Source organism: Prionailurus bengalensis, chromosome D1 (genome assembly GCF_016509475.1).
Source record: "Prionailurus bengalensis isolate Pbe53 chromosome D1, Fcat_Pben_1.1_paternal_pri, whole genome shotgun sequence".
Lineage (NCBI taxonomy): Eukaryota > Metazoa > Chordata > Mammalia > Carnivora > Felidae > Prionailurus > Prionailurus bengalensis.
The window spans coordinates 19,429,870-19,435,869 of NC_057346.1; the positions used below are offsets into that span (position 1 = coordinate 19,429,870).

Here is a 6,000-nt window from a genome sequence, read left to right on the forward strand (position 1 = left end):
ACAGTTGCAGGACCCGAGAGGGATGGAATGGGTAGAAATATCTCCTGGGCTGCGCAAATTCTATAGTACAAGCAATTCTTTACAAGCACAAAATATGCCCCCAACGGAGGCTCGTTCCGATAAACGGAGACCCCAAATGATAAAGATGTTCACAAAGAACACAGGTGACAACTTGACTCTTGCCGGACCTGTGAGTTGGAATGAGTCAGCAGCAGCATCTAAGGGAGCAGAATGTTGCTAGAATGAATGTCAACCCTGCAGCTGGGCTGTACCCCTTGGTCATGACCTTGAGGCTCAAGGAATTGGCTCAGACAGTTCTGAACGGAGTAGCCATGTCAGACAGCCCACAGCCCGGCAGGACGCCTCTCTCTAACTCTGCCATCATGACACTGCCATCTGCAGCAACTGAGCTGAGACTTCTCAAGACCAAATTTATCACGCCCGAGATTCCAATTCTTACGTAAGAATCACCTGTCGCTCAGGCAGAAGTTTCAGCACCTGGCTGAGCCAAGGGTAATCAGGATTTAAAAGGAAGGGGCCTGAATAAACATCAACCAGATTTCCTCTCTGTGGGGCCGAGTTTTAAATAATCGTCGTGCCCTCGTGTGCCCCTCATAAGAGACGGTCCTTTTTCGACTTCCAGTCCGCGTCACCACTGTCAGGGGAAGGGTGCTCTATGAGCCACAGGCAATCTGTCTTCTTGGAGGTTCTGTTCAAGCTATGACCTCGGTTCGCTTCAGCTTCTGTCTGTCCTCATGAGTTTCAGCTCGCTCTCTTCATCGGCTAAATTGACCGTGAAACAAAGCCTTGACTCACATTACCGAAGCCACATTATACATCACTATATCAAAGGCTGTGAGGGCCTAGGAAGAAGTGCAAGGAAGGGCCCTTGTATTTACATAGCACTTGGGTCATCTAGAAGATTCCTTTAGCCTGGAACCTTAGAGCGGAGGTTCAAGTGTGTTGTCTGAGGGCAAAGAAAATGCCATTGGAACGTGATATATGGAAGCAGGGTTGTTTAAGAAGTAGTGGGATTGGGATGGAAGGACTTACGTAACAACGGATGGGACGGTGAGACACAGGGCAGGCGGAGTATCCTCAAGTAAAAAAACAAACACAAAAACAAACGAACAAACACGCCAAGAAAATCACCTACAGCTCTACTGGGGGAGATCTGCAAAAACTAAATTCGGGTCAAGAAATATCTGGGAAGGTTTGAATCTGTGACCTTGGGCAAACTGTTCCTTCTTCTGGGTTTCCATTTGTAAAATGTAGGAGCAGAATGAAGCCTTCCTCCTGCACTAGCATGCCATGATGGGAGGTAGAAGAAAAGGCCTTTGAAGCCAACATAATTACTCCTCTGTCCAGGGAAATCTAAACAACAATAACTCCACCAGCCTTCAGCTCTGCTTTTGAATGAGTTCTTTGCTTCCGTCTGAGAGGTATAGTGGTCCATTCCTTGGGGGAAAGTGGAATGTGGAATAGTGGACCATGCCCTTTTCACTCTGGTTTCATTACGTTATTTTGAATTATTACCAATACGTAGAACACTGAGTACGAGGTATTAAGATTTTACTGAGCGTCCACCACGTACCCAAGGCGGCCCGCAGTTGGTCCAGGATAAAGAAAAGCCACGTGTCATGTTCAGGGGCTTCAAGTATCCTAACGTTTTCTCAGAGGTTCACATGGGCCGCTTTAAGTCAAGCAGAAAACAAGCTGTTATATTTGCAAAGTCTAATTTTGAAAATAAATACGGCCTCTCGGTATTAATACTAGCAACTGAGGTGGACTGGACTTACTTGTTTCCTCCTATTACTAATACATACTATTTATGTATTATTTATCTTGTTTTTGCCTGCCTGTAGGAAGCCTCACTTTAGCATTTCTAGATCTTGCATTGGCTTGAATTCTGGGTGGACATCTGTAGCTAAAACGCAAATAAAAGTCAATCAAAACTTTCGCCTTTTCGAGCAAATGCGTACTTTTACAGTTTGAAGTTCTACTCAAGTGCAATCTATAAATTATGAAAGAAAATGAAATGAGTCATTTTGGGGGAAACTGCGCTAAGTCCCCTGTATGCACGTTGGATAATGTTTTTTCACATCTGTTGAACACGGATGGTGCCTCAGGTTAATTCCCAGCAACGGAGTATTACCCTTTGGTATGTGCTTCTTTTGCAGACGCCAAGTAGATGGTCAGTTATGTCATTTTCCCCAGGTTATTGTGTCTTCCTTGGAAGTTTTCCGAGACAAATCAGTAATCAATTTATTGCAAATGATAATGTTTGCGTAAATATGCCGCGGGTGCAAAACAGAACTTCTCAGGGTCTGTTTCAAATGAGGTCTTTCCAATGCAAATTATTTTTGTCGTGGTCTGAAAGTACTTGCCCTAAACTGTTCCGTGTGAATCTGCTTGTGTGTGCCTTCACTTACATGTGTTTAAACATACAAGAATGATGTAAAGCATGGTATATCTGGGGCACCTGGGTGGCTCAGTTGGTTATGGCCCCTACTCTTCATTTCAGCTCAGGTCATGATCTCACCGTTTATGAGATCGAGTGCTGCCTTGGGCTCTACGCCGGCCACAAGGAGCCTGCTTGGGATTCTTTCTCTTCCACTCCCTCCGCGCCTCCCCCGCCCATGTGTGCACATGCTGTCTTTCTCTTCCTCCCAAAATAAATAAATAAACATTGAAAAATACAGCATGGTATCCGTTAATGGAATTTTCCAGTCACACTATATATTTCTAAGTAGCTTATAAAATGATGCACAAAGAATTAAAGTGGGATATTCTTATTTGAGAGGTGATATACTGTATGATTACCACGTTTTTCTCTCCAAGGCACGATTTTGGGACCTCAGCTGTTCAGAATTGAGTTGATTATACTCTTCAGTTCATGAAATGTCAAAGCACCTTTATATCCATTGTTCCGGATACGGCAAATGATTAGGGTGTGAACCGTCCCAGGTTTCCCAGGACTGAAGAGGTTCTCAGGACATGGCACTTGCCATGGGAAAGCCCCCGCAAATGGGGTACCAGTTGGTCATTCTGTGGGTGTTAGAATTCCCATTTGTAATGGGGGACACTGAGGCATACAGCAGCAAAGTGCTTTGCTCAGTTTACCCAGCAAACATCCTACTCTCTACATCCCACTCTCACCTAGAATGGTAAGAAAACCAAGGTCATCTTTTGCCTTTTCTTGTGTGCTCCCATTCCAAAAGTCCTAGGCTGCAGTACTGTGGGAACTACTGTACCAGACCCTTTGTGGATTTCTTACATTATTCAGGAGGAAAAACATTGCCATTTGTGTTTTAAAGAGTCCAATGACAAAGAGACAGACGTTCTAAATATCACAGCTCTTAAGAGCAGAGCAAATCCTAGTGTAAGTTCTGTCTGCCCCTTAAACCTTCTCTTATGACCACCATCTAGGGCACCTAGGTGACTCAGTTGGTCAAGTGTCCTACTTCTGATTTTGGCTTGGGTCACGATCCCAGGGTTGTGAGATCAAGCCCTGCATCGGGCTCTGCGCAAGAGTGTGGAGCCTGCTTGAGATTCTCCCTCTCTCCCTCTGCCAAGTCACGTGCTCTCTCTCTCTCTCTAAAATGTAAAAATAAAAAATAAAAATAAATTTAAAAAAAAAAGACCACCCACGATCTCCAGTCCTGACTGGGCTGTATGTGTAATTTAGTGAAACAAATCAACTGAAATGAACCCTAAGAAAAAACGACCAGGCGGCCAACTTTGGAACCATAACGTGACACTAGCTAACATTTCCTGAGGGCTTACTGTGCGCTAGGCACTGTGCTTACCGTCTTACATAGATTCGGGCAATTCAGCCCCACAATCATTCCACGCCGTAGTAACCAATGTCCCCATTTGACAGATAAGAAAAATGAGTCTCAGAAAGGTTACGTGACTCATCCGATGTCACACGGCTGATACAAGTTGGAAGCTGGATTTAAATCCAGGCAGTCTGACCCCCAGAACCCGTGCTTTTAGCCATCCACTATATCACTTTTAACAAAAGAGCTAAGCAGCCCAGTCGCCAATGTCCAATCACTCAGACAGCTCTTGGCTAGGGTAGACCTAAGACTAGCCAGGCCACACATTCCGCAGATGCAACGGACGTGTCCATCCACCTGTTTAGGTCAAAAGGTATGAGGCTTTCCGATCACAGGTATTGAGGGATCTGAAGGAAGAGATTTTAATCTGTTGATTAATTCCAGAGGGAGAGAAACTGCCCTGCCAAGCTGCTGTTATTCCTTCAGTACATCTATTTCTCGCTCTGAAAAACGTAAACAACACGTCCTGGGCTTCTTTGAGAAATGAACTGGGTAAAATACCGGGAAAGCACTATGCAAACTGTAAAGTGCTTTCTACAATGATCCCATATGTTAAGAAGCTTCCAAAATAGCAATTTCTTCCAATGCCCTTGCAAAGCAAATGAGACACAGCTGCTAGAACGCTCCGCAAAGAGACAGGAATCCAGCTCTTTCAAACATTCAAGGGGGGGGGGGGTGGAACACACAGCGTAAAATTACCCCAAAGATGAATTTTACAAGAACCACGGAAGTGTCATCAAGTTTTTCCGTGGTTAATTCTAAAAGAGCGCCAGCGTCGCAAAGATCGAACCAGGCAGTTCTTCCACAGAAACCTGGGGAAACACGTGGCTCTAATGACACTTGCACAATAGTTAGAAATATAAATTATACTCACATGAGCAGAAGTAAGGAAGCCAAGTCTACTGGCTCTTCTCAATCTTTTCCAAGGCAAGTCTGTTGGGGGAAAAAAAGGAGGACTTGTTCTAAAACTAAACAAAAGGATGACTTACAAAAAGAAAGAGAAAGAAAGAGAGAAAGAAAGAAAGAGAGAGAAAGAGAAAGAAAGAAAGGAAGAAAGAGAAAAGAAAAGAAAAGAAAAGAAAAGAAAAGAAAAGAAAAGAAAAGAAAAGAAAAAAGAAACAAGAAACAAGGACACTAATACAGGATGAGGTGTTCACGGAATGCCACGGAGCATACAGGGTGATACCACGCTTGCCAAGGGGCAGCAACGGTTGAGTGTGTTGAAAGAACTCTAACAAAATGAGCAGTCCCTGTAATTTCAGAACGAGACTGCACCACTAAAAGAAGTGTTCGACGACGAATCGGGGGGCGGGGGGGGGGGCTGCGATTTGGTGGAAGCTGTTCGGGGGTGGAGGGCTCAGGGATGAGTCACAGAGTCCTGAGATGAAGCAGACGCATGCTGGAAGCAGCCGGGTGGGGTCTCCGCCCGCTTCCTCTTTCTCTTCTGCTCTCCCTCGAGGGATTTCAGGCCTTCTGCCATCAGCCAAAAGGAGCAAGCGAGCTGGCCCTTGAGCATGAGAAACTGCCAGCAAGGTTCACTTGCGGGGCAACGTACAGAAGGTGTAGGCTGCATAATCAAGTCCCGAGATGGGGACGGGGTGGAGGGAGGACTTCCGAGGGACCCTGTGCTGTCGCAAGAACGATGAGCACAGAAGCCTCTCTCCCGGTGGAAGAGCCCTAGGTTATCAGAGAGGCAGGCTAAGCAGATTTTTTAATTCTTTGGAGAAAAACAAAGTCACAGTCCCTCTTAGTGAGTTCTAGCTTTCTCAACCCCGTTAGCCATTAAGCTCTGTGTTTCAATTAACATCAGCTTCTCCTGTTCTCAACAGGTCTTTGTAGACGCGGAGGAACCTTTTTTTTTCCCCCCTCCCCTTGAAAAGTCCAAGTCCTTCATAGGGTTTTGCATAGTTATTCTCATATGAAACTCCTGATGGAAAGTCAGGCTGTTCTCCTGTCCCTTCCTGATGAGTACTGCCCATCCCCCACCTAAGTTATAGACAGAAAACAACAACAACAACAACAACAACAACAACAACAACCCATTTTGATGCCCTGGCATCGTTTTTCTTATTTTAGGTGGCCAACTACATGGATGGACTTGAGAGTTCACATTGTCACATCCTCGGAAAAAAAAACAAAAAACATTTTTTCAAGGGTT

At 45.0% G+C, this 6,000-nt stretch overlaps 1 long non-coding RNA gene across 2 annotated transcripts in view; it reads right to left on the reverse strand.

Moving 5' to 3' along the window:
* Window positions 1–6,000, reverse strand: part of LOC122483085 — a 67,294-nt gene that overhangs the window by 23,287 nt on the left and 38,007 nt on the right. For both annotated transcript variants that reach the window (XR_006297298.1, XR_006297297.1), the window contains exon 3: window positions 4,717–4,775. This is a non-coding gene — a long non-coding RNA (uncharacterized LOC122483085). The remainder of the gene's footprint in view (window positions 1–4,716; window positions 4,776–6,000) is intronic.